This window comes from Lissotriton vulgaris, chromosome 3_1 (genome assembly GCF_964263255.1).
Source record: "Lissotriton vulgaris chromosome 3_1, aLisVul1.2, whole genome shotgun sequence".
NCBI lineage: Eukaryota > Metazoa > Chordata > Amphibia > Caudata > Salamandridae > Lissotriton > Lissotriton vulgaris.
The window spans coordinates 1,824,999,587-1,825,017,276 of NC_141689.1; the positions used below are offsets into that span (position 1 = coordinate 1,824,999,587).

The window sequence follows — 17,690 nt, forward strand, 5'->3', positions numbered from 1 at the left end:
TGATAGGGCTGTAAAGGGAAGGAGGCCTATCCAACCACTTTAAAAGGAAACAGTGGTTGTGGTAAATTTAACTAGGCTGCACAGTGTCCCGAAAATACATACTATATGAACAATAGCTCTTTAAAAGTGTCTTTTCCAAATTTTGAGAATCTTTGTACTTGAATCAATGTTTCGGACTTCTTATGACAAAGAGTTTTAGATGTTATTAATGTAGATGTTTCTGATTTGATGTAATTGATGCATATGCAAAGCTTTGCCTAGTGGGTCAACTCGCATGTCTGGACTTGAGGTAAATCAGAAGAAAGTGAAAGATAAAATGTAACCTCGGGCACAGAGCAGCACAGTCGTGTTCATTTGATCAGGTGAACCATAAAATGTGAGGAGGCTGTTACTCTTCAATTTAGAGCTTTGCAACAGCTTCCACATGAGTTTAAAGAAGACTCCAGGAATTGACACACTACATTCAGTGCTACCTTACAGAACTCCACCTCCCTGCATCAGACAAAAAGTGTGTATAGTATAATCACAACCTTCCAGGTCACTAGGGACACCGTTTCTAGTCCTGAACTTACGCGTGATCACCTAATTCATTCCCAGTGCTGTTGTGTTGATGTGCCTAATTTGTACTAACTAGGACAACACACCTGAAAGCAATGGGTTGCAGGTTAAAATTTCAAGTCAGCGTCCATAATGACCTGGATTGAGGTTGCCACACTAAGTGGAGAGCACTCTATCTGTAGTGTTGATGGTATCCTATGTTCTATAAACTTTGTATGAAGTATTATAGGATCAACTTTTTTTGACTATCTGCAAACGTAATGTATGACTATAAAATAATAGGGGGCTGAAATTTGCAGATGTAACTCTGACTTACACCCGAAAAAAGTAATAACATGAATGTTTAACTTGCACTTGATCAACAAAGCAGGAAATGTGTTAAATGCTTAGATCTACACTACGCTAAGGTAGTTTGTGCTTTTTCAGACCAGTAGATGTTCAGAGGGGAGTTTTGGAGTAGTGTTGAGGGATACTTAGTGCAAATAAGATGACCCATCAAACAGTATTTACTTGAGTACTTACATCTTGCGATGCAATTCTCACACATCACATCTAACTTATACTTGAAATATTTAAGCTTAACTGTTGCTGCAAGTGTAGATTAGCGTATGAGATTGCATCAATGACATGGAGGGTGTATAGAAAAGGGACGAGGGAAAGGAAAACATGATAAACTAAACAGATAAAAGTGAAATTCCTCAAATTACCTACTCATAGCTATTGATTGTATACACAGGAGTATGGACTTAAAGGGTAGAAAACTGATGTGTAATTTATCATTCTTTGAGAATACGGTGGGTTTCATGTATGAAAAGTGACGCATCGCTGCGTGAAAAGAGTGATGCGTCACTTTTCATTGAGCACTCCTTGCGACATCAATGATGTGCCATATTTACAGTATGACACATCATTGCGCAAGGGGTTACAGAAACGTCAGTATTTCTGACGTATCTGTATGGCGCAAAAGTGACGCATTGCTGGAGTGTGTCACAAAAGTGACGCAACTCCAGCAATGTGCCCTTTCACATGGGGCAAGCCCCATGTGAAAGGGCCTGCGTCAGTCTTACGCCTTTTGTGAGGCAGGCATAAGAAATTGACGAATTTGTGTCCTAGAAGTGGTGCAGTGAACTTTTTTTACTGCGTCACTTCTATCACCTTTTCTTGCGTCAGAACGCCCCCTTGCATACATTATACCTGGTGCAGGTATAATGTAGCGCAGGGGTTTACAAAGTGACGCATCTACCTAGATGCGTCACTTTGTAAATATGGTACAACAAGGCACATTTTTTACGCTGCTGGTGCCTCATAAAAAGTGACGCACGGCCTCAAAAATGAGGCCCGTGAATTTACAAAGGGAATTTTCGGCGTGTGTAAATAACACGCATGAACGTCAGAAGTATTCATGGCTTAGAGAAGTACCTACAAATTATTGTCATGGTAAGGGTAAAGTATGCATGCTTTAGTTTACAAGTGTTTTTCTTAGTATGCGCTAGTTGTGAGAGAAAATAAAATCCTGCGTACACACAAGACGTGATGGTAACATTTAAACCAGGTCACTTACTTTTTAATCAATAGAATAATGTATTAATAGATAATAAATCATTGTAGAGGAGCGAGTCCTACAAATACCCAGATGTAACTGAAACAATCGCCAGATTATGCCACTTCATGGCCACAACATAAAACAAATTGCAGATGTTTTATAATGTCTGTGGTGCTGAATGCCCCCTCCCCTCCAGGAGAGCCGCACCTTCTCCAGTCATTGTCTGAGCCACCGAAGAGCCTCCCAATGAAAGGAAGAAGCAGGGAACTGGTGGCTTGGCTCAGTTGCTGCCAGAGTTTACGTCAAGATGCTTTTACTAGCTGAACTCTGGCAAGACTGCCACTTTTGGCAATGCCTTCCTGCCATCATTCGTGCCTCATAGACACACTGGGCATGAGAGTTCAGGGGAAAACTAAAGGTGCCCCAACCTTTCATGAGGTGTGTGTGTGTGTTGTAAGCATGCATGTGTATGTTTATGCGCGTGTACCAATGCATGTTTGTGTATATATGTGCTTGCATCTCTTCTGCTGCCAGACTGAGCAGTGTAAGAGCAGCATATTCATCTGGCCTTCGTCTTCTCTTCCCTTCCATCAGGAAGGGCAGGGCTCTGCTCCAAATGCCCCCATGAGGGAGACACCCGGCTCTAATTAGCTCCAGGTTGTTTCAGTGGAGTCACTGGCATGGACTAATAGTACAGTGTACAGAGCATGTTTTAAAGATGTCAGAGTGAAACAGTTCTGTTCGAAGAGATCTTGTTTGGCAGAGATCACCCTCATGTTTTAATTATTATCAAATGGGAAAACAATAAATATACCTATATGTATATTAAGGCACTAGGGGCAGACAATTGTAAGCATTTGAATGCATACCTAAGTAGCAAAAATAATAGCTGAGATGTGTAAATATGTACACAATTATTTAAGTAAAATGTGAGAGATAAATGTATATGTTTTGTAACTTTTCCGTGCAAGCATGTCTCCCTTAGCCCTACAACGCACAAGTTCTCAAGAGTTATAAAATCTCTGCATTTGTAGGATTGAGGTATTTGAAATGTCAGCTATGACTTTGCCTGGTTTAGGGCAGGCATTGTAAATGTGTGTGGATACCCATCCACAAAGTTACAGTTCGGTGGTACTCCTTATATGTTGCATGAGCCCCATTTTGACCCTGCCACCGAACTCCCACTGCAGAAAATTCCTCACACGTGGCAAAACTTGCACACTCAGTACATATCCATTCATTAACTATGCAAATTCTGCCTTCGCAAATCATGATCAGATGTTGCTTACAGAATGCATGCAAATCTGACTTCACACAAAAAAAGAGGTATGATGGGAAGATGTTATTCTATCAGAGGACCGAAGGGGGGAAAGGCACATGGATGGCACATACAGAAGACAGCTGGTTGTACTGGAGACAAGTGTTAATAATTATGCATTAGGGCAAGGGCAGCAGATGTCTACCTTTGTGTGTAGTAGTGTCAGCAAGCGTCATGGGATCCACGCTGAACCAATCCAGATGTTATTAATAAACTAGGCTTCAAAGTAAAAGCAGGCAAAGGATGCTTGGGTAGACCAAAGAATACTGAACATATGTCGGGGCAGCAGGACCAGGCCCCCCCATTGCTAAAGAAATCGGGGATGTGATAATATTCGGAGTAGGGGTCCAGCAGATGCAACAGTTGTGCTTCCGAAGAGTGAAACCTCTGACCCTGAAACTTCACTCCTGTGTTTTTTTAGGTCGAGCCTCTCAGCGAGCGCAACTGTCTGGTTGCAAATGGCCAATTGTGGTCTTAACAAGAACTCTCAAAGGCTTACAGTCTGCCCCTTGCTTACTATTGGTTGGCTCCATTGTCACTTTCGTTTGCTTGTTTCTTATTCAATGGATTTCCTTGTCCCAGCATGCCCATCTTGTGTTTGTCCCTCACCTGGCGCATAGCCTCTTTACCATCTCTCTCAATCGCTGGCTTCTTTCCTTCCACTGTTCGCTCTAAGGGAGTTACTTTTTTCAAAAGCACTTCATGAGAATCCGTGTGTTTTCACTTCTTCTTTGTGTGATTCTTCCACATGCCAAATACCTGCTCCCCCTCCATGTTTAGTGTTGCTTTCTTGATCGCGCGCTGCTCTGTGTCCCTGTATCGCTCTCCCATATGTCCTGCTTTTCCAGTCCTCTGACCAATCCTGTTGCTTCCCCGCTAAGCTTCACCATTGCCCCAATAACTATCGTCTTTTATAAAATATTTCTTTAATGTCTTTTTTTCTGTAGGACCAAGCAGCAAATTGCTGCCAGCCCCCCCCCCCCACCATTATGAAAAGCACTTTTGCTCTACTTCTTTTTCATATATTTTTTTTAATTTACAGATCCACCTCCTATTAGTAAATAAAACAATAATTTGCGATGCAATAGATGTCACATTTATGAGAGTTTGAGCTATTGGCATTGTGAATGACAATGCCTTTTATTTATGTGTTGTTTTTAAAACAGATAAATAAAAAGCATTACCATTTACAATGCCAATAGCTTAAACTCTCACAAATCCGAGGCTTATTGCATTGCAAATGCAGGCTATAATTTTTTTTAAAAGGGTTAGGCGGGAGCGCGTCTTGCCTGCAACAGCAGGCAGGACAAAGCTATTTGAGAAAATAGTGCTCGGAGGCTGTAATAAAACCTACTGAGCAACAACACACGTAACAGGGGTTGTCACCATGGGAGATTACAAAATGAGACAAGGCGGTACTAAGGAGGGACTACTAAGCCTTTTGACCAATGAACAGCCAGTTTACAGTGGACAATGACACAAGTCAATGAGAAATGTGGGCGGAGAGTGGCCGGAGGTTCAAGTCCCTATCTTAATACAGCATGCCTCGCAGAGGAGCGCATGCGTTGCCCAGGCTCGACCTAAAAATGGAACCCCCATCATTTTGTTGGCATGCATGTATTATGACGTCATCACACATGTGTGTGCCTACAAAATGACACAGCTGCTGCGGCCACATCATCACACTTTTTTTTATTTTGTTCATGCTGCACAGCATCACCATAAGACATTGGCAAAGTCAATAGGTCTCACCTTTGAGACCCATTGGCTTTGCCAATGGCGGTTATCTTTTAGCTAAATTAGCCACTGAATACGTAAAGGATATTGCATGGATACTTGGAGGAAAAATAAATGGGCCAATTAGCAATCATAATGAAAAGGGTTTGTGCTGCTACAGGCCGCCCTTGAGTATGCCGGGAGCAGACTAATATTGTCAACGCAAATGTCAAAAAGCAGTGCTGTCTGCAGAGCGTGCTCTAAGTCAGTGAGTGGGTGCATGCACCAGACCTCACAGTACTGTAATACAGAGAGGCAGTAAACTCCCTGTGCCATGTTTCCACACAGGTGGCTTCTGAACCTCTTAAGGTGGATCACACACTGCACACAACATCTTGTGGTTCTCCAGGACCACCTTAAGGACTGAATTTAGGGTTTCCACACATATAAACTGAATGCACAGCTCCTGATGCATTATCGAAGTCTCTGCAGGGTCCAGGGACCAGGGCCTGTTACTGAAATGCTCCTCCTATACGAGTATCTCTGTGGACGTATTGTCCCTCTGTGTCCCCTCCTACAAGGTTCCTAGAGGCACCCTAACGTGAATTAACTCATGGGTGGCGAACTTGTGCTGCGATCCTCGATCCATAATATTTTGATTTTACTAAAATTATATGTAATATACTTACTGTGGCTTTTAGCCAACCCTTTTCATCCATTGGTCTGTTGAGTCATTCATTACAGCATGCATCATGGTCAATAAGTTAGCCCGCCTCAGTCATTGGCTAACCCAACTGTGAGTGATGCCATTCAGCTCTTTCACAAGGAACACATCTGCACCAGTGGCGTAACATAGGTCCCCGCTGCCCCCGCAGTGCGGGGGGGCCTCAAGCACCTCAACACAGTACTCTGGCCAGCAAGCTCCCGATTGAGTCCGGAGAGGGCCCCTCCAAGTACCTTGCACGGGGGGGCCCTCAAGTTTCGTTACGCCACTGATCTGCACTGCACACAAAGTAGTTCCCTTTAGTGTATGGGACTACTACGGCAATGTGTGCTTTTTGGGGTGAATTTGTTTTTGTGTTTAGCCAATGTTTTTTCCTAATTGCGAGGGTCCAGCAGCTCTCCTAGCAATAAAGTGTTACAAAAAGCATGACAAAAATGCACTGACAAAGCATAAAGGCTTGCAACCACCGCTGGAAGGCAGGACCATCATAAATATGATCAGTACCCTTTTTAACCCGAAAGTGAGGAAACCCCAGAGCGGAAGCCAATAACCGCCATCATGAATCGGGAAAATAGGCCATTAGAGGATACAGAGGTCATTAAAGGTGGCGGCAATTTTGGATCATCTAGGACTACAACAGTGCACAATTCAGAATGTGGAATGGAGATTCAATCTTCATTGTTGCCCCGGCGATCTTTCCGTCGTCCACCAAAGACTAGCAAGTGGGAAGTCCTAGGACTCCATGGTGAAGATGGTGTTGCGCGCTGTAACGTTCTGCCCACTCCAAGAGGCCAGAGTCCCGAAGAATCCCCACAGTCTTGAAAACAGCACGTTATCCCATGCAAATGAGGGAACAACCATGTGCCAAGTTTGCACCTGTGCATTTGCTATTACACAAAGAAAATCACAAAGGTCAGCTTCCAATTTAGTACTACCAAGAGGATCCAGGTGTACTGACAATGGCACAAATACCCCCCCCCTCCCCCCCCTCCACCACCACCCCGACCCCCCAGAAATCATCTTATTGAGGCCGACTGGGCCAGTGTGCATCTTGGCTGAGCTGCTGGGATTCTGACTGTCCTCCATCAATCATGTACATAAGCTGTCGATGGAGAGCAACAGTGTCGAGGCAGCTTCCGACTGAGGAAATGTTTTAAGAGTGATGAGTATCCCCGCCTCTTACTCTACCTCTCTGCCTGGGTTCACATACTCACCTCAAAGTTCGACTTCATTTTGCCATCATAAGGCAGCGCCGTTGGCCTGTGGAAAAATGAGCGGAAAATGAGTTTAAAAAATACGAAATACAAATAGTTTTTAGCAAGGACGCTTACGTCACCAGTTATATTACGGATGATTTATAAAGCAATGACGCGCAATGCTGAGGTTATGGGATACCGAGGAATATCATCCACAGGAGGCAGATGAAGTCTTCAGCCGTCCAATAACGTCACGGGGCGTGTCTAGCGATGGTCCGCAGGGCGCAGACTTAATGTCCCTGTGAGATAACAAGGCCATTCAGGCCGTTTCCCGTCACCTTTGCTCTTCACCATGGAGGTCTGTGAAGAATCCTGTGCTGTGTGCCCCAGGGGCAGCCATTGGCTTGATTGGTCTGATGACCTGACATGCAGCCAGGGCAAAGGTCACAGGCTTCCTACATACCGTCGAAGAGACCTTTTTTTCTGAAGAGCTTTGTTGGTTGAAAACGTGCTCAGTTTTACTTTATGTGTGAGAACAGGGCCCGCGCATCGATATTAGTTTCGTTATATACTATTTTTAATCTACTCATCCCAGATGGATAATTCGGCAGGCGCCACAACACGCACAGTTCAAGTGTTGTTTTCCTTTTCATATCGAGATTACCTTCATAGCTGTGCACGAGGCACACACCCTACCTCTGTTGCCCTCCGACTGAGTCAATGTTTCTTTCCATTTGATTCTCGCCTTCTAAGAGTTGCTATCATCCGCGATGTAACGCAAAATGATAGCCCCCCCCCTCCCCCTGCAGAATGTGATGAGGGGCCCCTGAGTCTCCCATATCTCATAGATATTCATTATTCATGGCCCTTGGGCTAGATGGTCCACCCTGGAGGGCAGGCGCGCAACACCCATTGGACTCACCGGGCTTCAGCCCCCCCCCCCCCTCCCCCTCGTGTGTGGCAGCCCAGGATGAGACAGAACCCGGGCACAGACAGAGCCGCACCCAAACGTTTCACAGGTCTTTAAAAGACCATTTGAATGCTAATTAGGCCTTGCAGTTATTTCACCCCTTCTAAGAGCCCCTGCAGCTCCACTCTGCCTACTGATTAAAGGTTCAGCCCCCCCCCCCGAAAATTTTTCTGGGCCCCCCCACCCCCCGAAATTTGGCTCTAGTTGCGCCTCTGCTGGAGGGTCCCTCCCCCTCCCTATTGCACCTCAGGGATTACAGGGACCTACGTTGCCCCCCTGGCTACGACCCAGGGACCAAAGTTAAGGCTGCCTCTCAAACAGTCTGACTGGTGTACTTTCGTGGGCCCTAGGTCCTCAGGCTCATTATTATTGACACAGACACTGATCGTTACTGAACTGACATTGAGCACATATGCTCGGGCCCTTTTATTTGCAGTTCCACGTCACTCATGAGGGGTGTGTTGGATGGGTGTTGGGTGTGTGTGAATGCCAGCCCTCAAGGAAGTGGCTGGTAAACTAGTGCATGCTAGAACACTAGACCGTGCACTGGTGAGGCGCATGCGTAGTCTCTTCCAAGGTAGCCTCTGCTGGCTCCCTGTTCTACTGCGGTGGTACGGGGAAGGGAACGCCTAAGCCACAGAGTGGGGCCTAATCTCCACTCAGTGAAAGATTCCACACAGACGCTAACTGTGACTACGGGCCGAAGACCACGAGCGGTCTCGCACCCATTCATTTATACCCTACGGGCGAGCCCGCCCTCAGGGTGTATGAATGCGTGCATGCGTGTGTACGTGTGTGTGTGCGTGCATGTGTGGACGGGCCGGGTGGCTCCGTCAGTACACCTGTCTGCCTGTGTCTTCACTCTTGCTGTGGCTTGCCACTAGGGTGCGCACAATGTTCACTGCCCTTTCAGGGAGAGAGACAGTGAGTTTCCAGTACCACCTGGTCTCCATTGCAGCATGGTAGACGGGGAGCTGCGCTGGTCACCGCCCCCTCTGTTGAGTCAGTTTTCAGAGGTAACACATGGCTCCAGTTCAGGTTTGCTGTTTAAGCCTTGAACATCCATTACAACGCAGGTACTTTATTGAACATTGGCTTCCCTTGTGTCAGCTGCTCTGGGTGGAGGCGTGAGCCTGGAGCCTCCTGCCAGGATCAATCTTCCCCGCTGATTCTGCTGCTGCGAGCAGTGTGTGCAGCAGGGCCTCACTATCAGTCTCTACTGCCTAGGTTGGCGGTGCGGGGTATCCAGGCTCTTTAACGATCAGGGCGGCAGGGATATTGCAGGAGATGACCAGTCTCTCACTCTATCTCTCTGATCCTCATGGGAATGCAGATATGGAGTTGAGGCCATACCATGCAGATGCGGCTGGACTGCTTGTTTTTGTAAATGTAGTAGGATCCTTGTAAGTAATCAGTCCAGTAGCTAGTGGTGTATATTATGTAGGTTTATTCAGTTACAGGTAAGATGGTACAGGCTCCACCGGGAATAACATCCTGCTGCTTAGCCCCACTCATTCCAACTGTCCACTCATCCAAACCATGCACTCATGAACATTCTATTACATCATCACACTCACGCAGGCTGAGCAGCAAGGAACTAGAAGACACTGAATATAACACTTGCCCATTACCATGTTTGTCCTGCAATGTTTGTCTTGGCTGGGGCCGCCACACACCAGTCACTCCGGTAGGTGGTGTTGCCACACCAATCTCCTTAGTGCTGCAGGCCGTTTCTTTGTCAAAATGTACTTTAGAATGGTGCTGTACCACAATTAACCACTAGGCATTTAAGATGCTGGTACGCTGCGGACTGTTTACTTAATGCAGGTGCAGTTTCTTTCTTCGCCGGGGCGCCAGCTCCCCAGTAAGTGCAGCTTCATTTCAGATGGGCACTGCAGAGGCAGGCATCACCATTTAGGGTCGAGTGCCACCTAGGGCTAAACGCAGCACTCTCTTCACTCTAACTTGGACCCGGGGTGTTGCTGACTTGCGTTGCAGAGTGTAAGAGATGCTGGTGGGGGGTTTCCCAATGTTGGAGCAGCCTAATTTGTTCCTGCCGACGGATTCTGGCTTTCAGCTGGCCGGGCTGCCGTGGTAGGTCTCTACTCTTCCCCTCGGCGGTAGTCAGGTAGCCACCAGGGGCGTAGGGTGCTCTGATCACTTGTCAGGGCTTCTGATTGTGCCCGCTGGGTTACTCTTCTCCCTCCTCACCAGGACAAGGGATAGCAGGCCCAGTCAGCAATCATTCATGCAGCTGGCAGTGGCAAGGCACTACACAAGCTTGACTTGCCGGAGCTGCAGTTGCGCGCTGGGTGCTGTCTCGACACCTCATACATTGATGGCTGATGGCTCTCTTCTCCTTGAGAGGCCAGGGCATAATGCTGCTTGCTCTTCTCTGCGTTGCCCACCTCACGGAGTCTCACAGCTGATGGGCGGCAGTATGTACGGTGAGGTGCGGTAGGGTCTCTGTTTCCTCCTTCTTACACAGGGACAGGATCACCCTCTTCTCAGGGCAAGTGACCACTTACCTGGGCAGGCGGTAGTGCACAGTTCCTGTGGAGATGTTTCCTTCTGCTTCATGAGAGTTGAGGAGCGAGGAGGAACACCATGTGGATCAGACCCATCGTCACCATTGTGATATCAGGGGCCCTGGACCCACATGCTCATTAATGATGACACAGACACAGTGTGTATAGTTACTGATCTGGCCAAGGGCGCACGCCCTTGGGCTCTTTTATTTGCAGGCCGACGTCACTTTTGACTCCTGTGTTGGATGTGCGTGGGGTGTGCGAAAGTCAGCCCTATAGGGAATGGCTGGTAAACCTTTAAATCTGGGACCTGCAACTAGAAATACAGAGTAGAATCCACTGACTGAATCCCTCCTCACAGGGACAATGGTGTCTATGGAATTCAGTTGGTCGATTGTACGTCATATTAAGAGTTTCTTACAAAAGCTGTGTGAATTTCATCTCCCTCCAAACTTTAAATGTGGTCCTTCTATTCAACTATTCGGAAATCTCAGAAAGAATATGGCAACAACTATTGTTATTTGCCTGCAATCTGCTGTTAAAAACGTGAGGATCAGTGTTATGAAACAGACATTTACAGAGTAAGGCTGTGGCATGGGTGATAGCAGCCTTGTATCTAATGCTGTCAGACTCTTCATTGCCCTTCTAACTCATTGCGCACAACTGCCTTTAACTCTGGCCCATAACCGTGAGCTGGGCAGTTAATAGCTGATAATTCTCACAGCAGAGGGAAATCATGCTTCATTTGCACAAATAATCAATGTTTTAAATGAAGATGCACATATTCTGCTTTTCTATGAGGAGATGTTTTGTACATACTGATGCAATGTGGTGCTGGGGCATTTACCGTGTGATTAAAGGAAAGCTCTTCAGCTTTAAATCCAGCCTTAGGCCTAGAAACAATTTGGAAGCAGTGGCAGCATCCAGTGTGGAACGTCTTCTTGCTTCAGAAATCACACAAGGCATTTCTAATGTCTGTTTTTATTTCACATTCAGAGGTTAAACTGAATGCCTGTGTTTATTCTGTTTCTATCTGTATGTTTTATTTCTAAGTCTTAGCCTTCTATACTCCATGCCAAAAACATGTTTTATTTGTTTGAGCAAATCTTGAAAAGTGAGAATCTGGCGCATTTGTGTAGTTGTGGTCAATTTGGCTGCTCGTGTTTTAAAACAGTATTAATGCTGGGTTTGGGTGCCCTGAAAACACCGTAAACACATTAAATAGAAGTTAGAGTACAGCTCAAACTGCAAGCATGTAGCTGGATAGAGCACACAATCTAAGAAGACTCTTACAGTTCCAGGGTGAAATCCCCGGCTTGGCAGAGTGAAGAGGCATCTCGAAAGAGTTAGAGTTCGAGCCGGAAGAGCGCCCACTCAGAGACTAGAATATTTGTCAGTGATTGCTGATCCTGCCCGGGGCCCATCTCTGGCTGGTCTGCTTCAGAAAGCAATCCGCCCGCAGGAAGAATTTTGACCCAAGCTGCATATGCTTTCAGTTTAAAGAGGCCATCTGCTGGATGGTGCCACAAAAGAGCTAAAAAATGAATCAGCTATGTGTAATTTGTGCCGGTGCCAGCTGATGGTGGGCACTGTCACTTATTTTTGGGACAGCTGCATCTTTTTCTTTACCAACTTTGACCCACAGGAACTGAGAGAGAAAGGCAGAAAAGGGAGACAGAAGGAAGGGAAGCATAGGAAAAGAGTGATGCAAGGATGAGTGTGATAAAGAGACTGCGCAGCATGGGCAAGCAGCATCAGCAAAAAACCATAAGGCCCAAAAGGCAAGACATGTTGGCTTTGCCAATGCTTGATTTACCTTACGAGTGGGTGCAGAGGCCCCTCGGTGTGCATGGATGATCATAGAAAATGCTACGCAGGCTCTCATTAAGGAGCTGAAAAGTTTAGGAGCCTCAGCGTCTGTTTACCATTACGCTGATGGATTTTCTGATAGGTTAGATTTTCCTTGGGGGGCTGGGAAGGGGTGGACATTAAACAGGCTCTGTACAGCACATCACAGCATCACGTTGTATACTTTCATCATAGGGGCATACGCTTACTTTCAAGATCTACACATGTTTACAATTGTACACGAAAGGGTGAAGACACGGGGAAGGCCGGTGTTTGCTGTTGTTTACTGATGCCTCAGGCGGGAAAGAGGCAATGCTTACATAAGACATGTCTTCAGACATTTGTAAAGGGAAGATCTGTAGAATGGGGAAGGCTGTTTTTGCTTGCTTGATTTAGTATCCCACCACAATTCCCTTTATGTGTTTACTTGGCTGTGATGTGTGACTTAAGTGAAACACGTGCATCTCAGATGCAGCTGAGTGATCAAAAGACCTTTACACTCAAGAAGATTTTCTCAGTCTCTGTGTCTCTCTCCATCTCTCTTTTTCTCCCTCTCTTTCTTTCACTTTGTCACTCTCTCACCAGCCTCTCCCTTTCCCTTTTCTATTTCATTCTTCCATTGCCATCCCCCTTTCTCTTATTTTCATTCCGATTTCTGTTGTCTCTTTTTGTCCATATCCTAGCCCTGTCTTGTCACGTCCTCAAGTTCTTCACGTATTACTCTTCACTTCATCTGCCTAGGAGGTGGAAGATCTAAGTTGAGAATGTCCTTTAAGTACATTGCATACATTCAGCATGACACAGAAGTTCAACTTTATGCAGGGACAAATGCCCTCCCAAGCACCCTCTGCTTATTCGATCCGATGTACACAAGCTTTGCAGTCGGTGTCTAATCCAACACTACATTATCACTGTACGATTCTTTAGGATGAGCCTTGCATGCATTGGGCTCCACTTGTACTTCCACCCTGCTCTTAACCATCACAGGGACAGATTATTGCTCCATAGTTCCTACGGCTGCTCACCATAAACCAAAGGCAAGCCTCAAGCAAAGAGGAGCTGTCATGAGCAACAGCATTTGTCAATTACTGCAAGGCAACATCTGCCTAAATTAGGAGAAACCAGCTACATCCAGAGGGGCCTGAGCTCCTTCCCTCAAACACACCTTCACATAAGCCAATTGCTACAATATGGACCAAATTTCACATGTTTGCAATGGAGAATTCAAATGACAGCATGACCTTCGTACTAATAACAGACGGAGGTTCAAGGGCTGTCAAAATTTAAATGGCACCAGACAGGAACGTCAGCTTTAGCACCTACATGGTTACCTCACCGCAATGTAATTAAGTAATGTGACACTAAGACACGATGCCGTCTTTTCTCGCACTTTGTCAATGCATACATTAACGAACTGTTCAATATCCAACTAAATGTGGTTAATGCAGATTTGTATTTATTTATGAATAATGAGATGAGACCTAAAATACTGTTCATAGTGTTAAGGCTGCATTTTATGCCATAGACCACAGAATGGTTGCATAAATTGGTGGTGTGTGTCAGCAATATTAGAGCTGAGGGATGAGAAGGCGGGCGTGGGCCTTGGGGGTGGGCTTTAATGTAGGCAGGAAGGATTTGGATCAAAGGTTGATGCAGTGAGTGCACGCCTGGAGGAACCTGGGTGGTTGACCAGATCAAAATGACTTGGAAGTACAAGCGTTGTCCCTTTTCCATTCTGACTTTGAGCATTTTATCTTCTGGTCAGCCAGAGTTGGAGAACATAGGAGCTTCCAGCTACAGCTTGTAGAGTGTTGAGGCGTTCAAGTTTTCTATGGGTGATCTGGCAGGCATGCTAATACTTTACAACTGATTCAATGGGTTATGTGGTTCGAAATGGAAGGGTCCATGGTTTTAGCACTCCTGCAGGGGACGCGCTGCCCTCCACAAGGCAGGTTGCCCCTTCCTCACCTCCCTTTTCTTTTGGGTAACTTACTGGAGGTGGCAAGGACCCACAGAGCAATGATCATTTAGAAGGCAAGCACTTGCACAGCCCATGGGTCTTACCTTTAGAAACTATTGGCTTTGCTAATCACTCTAGCTATGTTGTACAGCATTCCTGATGCTGTGCAGCATGGCTTTAAAGACAATAAGATGCAATCCGTGGTGCCATTTTGAGGGAATACGTACCTAGCATGTGCACGCCTACAAAATTGTCGATCTGAGTTGGATCAGTAAACAAAATGAAAAAAATTTGCGTGGGTGTTATGATGAAACACTGGGGGATAAAATCACGGACGGCTGAGGAAGCAAAAGAATGGCAGGGTTGAGGCAATAGGAGGGGGGAAGAAGCAACACGGGGGCACGGTTTTGGAAGTAAGACGGAGCAGCATGTGGATGGGAAAGAAACTCAGAGGGCATGGGTGGGTGGAAGGCTCATGGAAGGTACAGGGGAGCAAACAGACAAGAGAGAGCATTACGTGGAGCTGGGAGGGAGAAGCACATGGGCAAAACAGCAAAGCGAGGATCAGCACACAAAGGCATCAAGATTACTTATTGTTCGTGACTGCCCCTAGTTTTAGTACTTTCAGGTCATGTCCATCTTTTGTTTGCAGAGGGAACTTTACCATTTGGGTTCGATTTTTTATGTGTTTTTCTTCATTTTTTAAAAACTGATGGAATGTGCCTTTGCGCCATCTTTCTCTCCCTGCTGAGCCATGCAGCCGCCATCTTGCGTATTATGCGACTCAGGCCAGTATCCTACTCTGCTTGCAGGGACCATGTTCAGGTCAAACAAACCATTGATAATGGTGCACGCAGCAGGACAGCACTAGACAGATTTTTGGGGAAGACTTCTATTTCTGTTTTTATCACTCGTTCTGCTAATCACGATAGATTGGTAGAAGATTGGTCATTGTTATTTGTTATCTAGCAAATCCCTGTAATACTGCGTACTGCCTCTAGTTGACCCTAATTTTGATGACCATAAGCCGCAGTGTATATTTTGGTGTTTTGTTTTGCCATTTTTCAATTTGAACGGCAGTGAACCTGGAACCAGTCATAGCGGGTCACATGGCTAAGATACATCAGTGTAAAAACAACAATTGATGGACAGAATGCAGAACAATGTTTGCTCTAAGTTGGCAGGGTATGCCCTGATGTGGGTCCCTTGCTCACTTTGCCGTTGGATTCAAGCTAGCCTGGCTGATGAGGGCTGGTAGCCCGAAACCAGTCCCAGGATGCTTGTTCCCTGTCCAGGTAAGGCATGGTTTTGCAGTTCGGGCTGGACTGTTCCCATGAGGTGCAGGGTCAAGACTGATTTGCATATAGGTGTGTCTGAACTTGGGTGGCGAAGTGAGCTAAAGAACGATGATGGATTCAACCCAGATCTGTGATTGGGGGTGAGTGTCGGAAAAGTTTCAGAGCTCCGTCCATCATCTCCTTGTGTTTGCTTTGTTCACCCTAAGTTGGCAGGGTGTGCCCAGACTTGAGTCCCTTGCTCACTTTGCTACTGGATTCAAGCAAGCCTGGCTAATGAGGGCTGTTAGCCCGAAACCAGTCCCAGGATGCTTGTTTCCAGTCCAGGGAAGAAATGGCTTTGCAGTTCGGGCCGGGCTGTTCCCATGAGGTGCAGGGTCAAGACTGATTTTCATATAGCTGTGTCTGAACTGGGGTGGCGAAGTGAGCTAAGGAACGATGATGGATTCAACCCAGATCTGTGACTGGGATGAGTGTCTGAAAAGTTTCAGCGCTCAGTCCATCATCTCTTTGTGTAAGATACATCAGTGGCAAGCTCATATGCACCATTCTGCACCTATTCTTATCTATGGCTGCTCAGGCACCGGGAGATACTTCATTAGGTCTTGATGTGCTCTGCTAGCTGGAATCGAAAAACAACATCGACATCGTTTTCGCTTTGATTAAAAACCTAAACAGAGCATTAACCTAAACTGGGCATCAGGCAACCCAACCAATGTAAAACTTGTTTGTTGCTGCCTTCTAGAGCAAGAATCAAGGACATGGGGGAATTCATTAAGTAGCGAAAGAAATGTACAGACCGGGCAAATTGAGCAAAACTTGATGCATTTTGGATTGGAATGGGGTACATACATCAGAGCTTCTAACTGCGGATGGTAGCCTCAATCTAGCTCTGTGGGCCTCTCCCAGGTCTTTTCATCCTGAGGCACCCAACAGAATCTTGTGGCAGCATGCCGCTAAGCCGACCTCTTTTTCCTTAATAAGCACAGGAGGGAAAGAAATATTCGCCTGGTAAAAGAATACATCTGTCTTCATTTCCATTTATGATCAAGCCTCAATTCCATGCCGTTTGGTTCCATTATGTCCGTAAACGGATCCTTCGATCTTCTGCTCTGCTTTCTGCCTGCTCTACTTAGATCTGTGAATCAGTTGATCACTTTGGTCTGAATTGTCTATTTTTGTGGAAATGGTACGGTCATACATATGAAGGTAAGAAACAGATATCAGACCAGAGAACACATTAATTCGTTCTATTAAAACGTTGAAAGATTAGTAATACCTCTACGAAAAATGATGAAATCACCTGGGTTAGGTGATGTCGGAGCACTACAGAACAGCAACTGTAGAATGTATGAATCAATTGTTTCTTAAATTGAATATCCATTAAGCCGGACTCCAATGCTTCAGCAAATACTAATGTATAATATATGGGAGCACACGGTTTGTCTAATATGAATGCATAGAGGCACCAAAACGAATTAAGGGGCTAAGGGTTACCGTGGAAGGAAACCTTTAAGAGCATAATCCATTAATTAACAAAAGAGCTGCAAAGCAGGTATGGCAAACTGTAACGTTTCTAATATTGAGCATTCAGCAAGAACACTGCCAAGATTGTTTGTTTCTGACTCAAAACAACAAGTCACGCTTTCCTGTGACGAACTCGACAAGTAAATGCACGCAAATATATCTGGAAATGATTCCTCCCATGTGATTTTGTTGTTTTTGCTATTTATGTTTGCTTATGTGGATCCTTCTATCGGCGTTTCCGTTGTGGTTCCTTTATTCGTGTTTCAATTTAATTTGTCTTCTCTCGGCATCTGTTGTAATTCAGTTTAGTTTGGTTGCTCTTGGCGTCTGTTTTCCTCATTTCTTCAAATGCTCAGAGACGTTTTAAAGCAGGGGTCCAGGGCCCCAGCCTTTAAGGGCCATGAAACGCCTGGTGTTAGCGCGCTCTATACATGCTTTTAAACTTAAACTTAAACTCAAGGGCCCCCTGATAGAGCCACCTTAGTTCTGCAGATTCTTGCCCTGATT

At 45.7% G+C, this 17,690-nt stretch overlaps 1 protein-coding gene across 1 annotated transcript in view; it reads left to right on the forward strand.

Moving 5' to 3' along the window:
• Positions 1–17,690, forward strand: part of EDNRA (endothelin receptor type A) — a 243,916-nt gene that overhangs the window by 14,760 nt on the left and 211,466 nt on the right. The gene's annotated exons all lie outside the window — the stretch shown is intronic.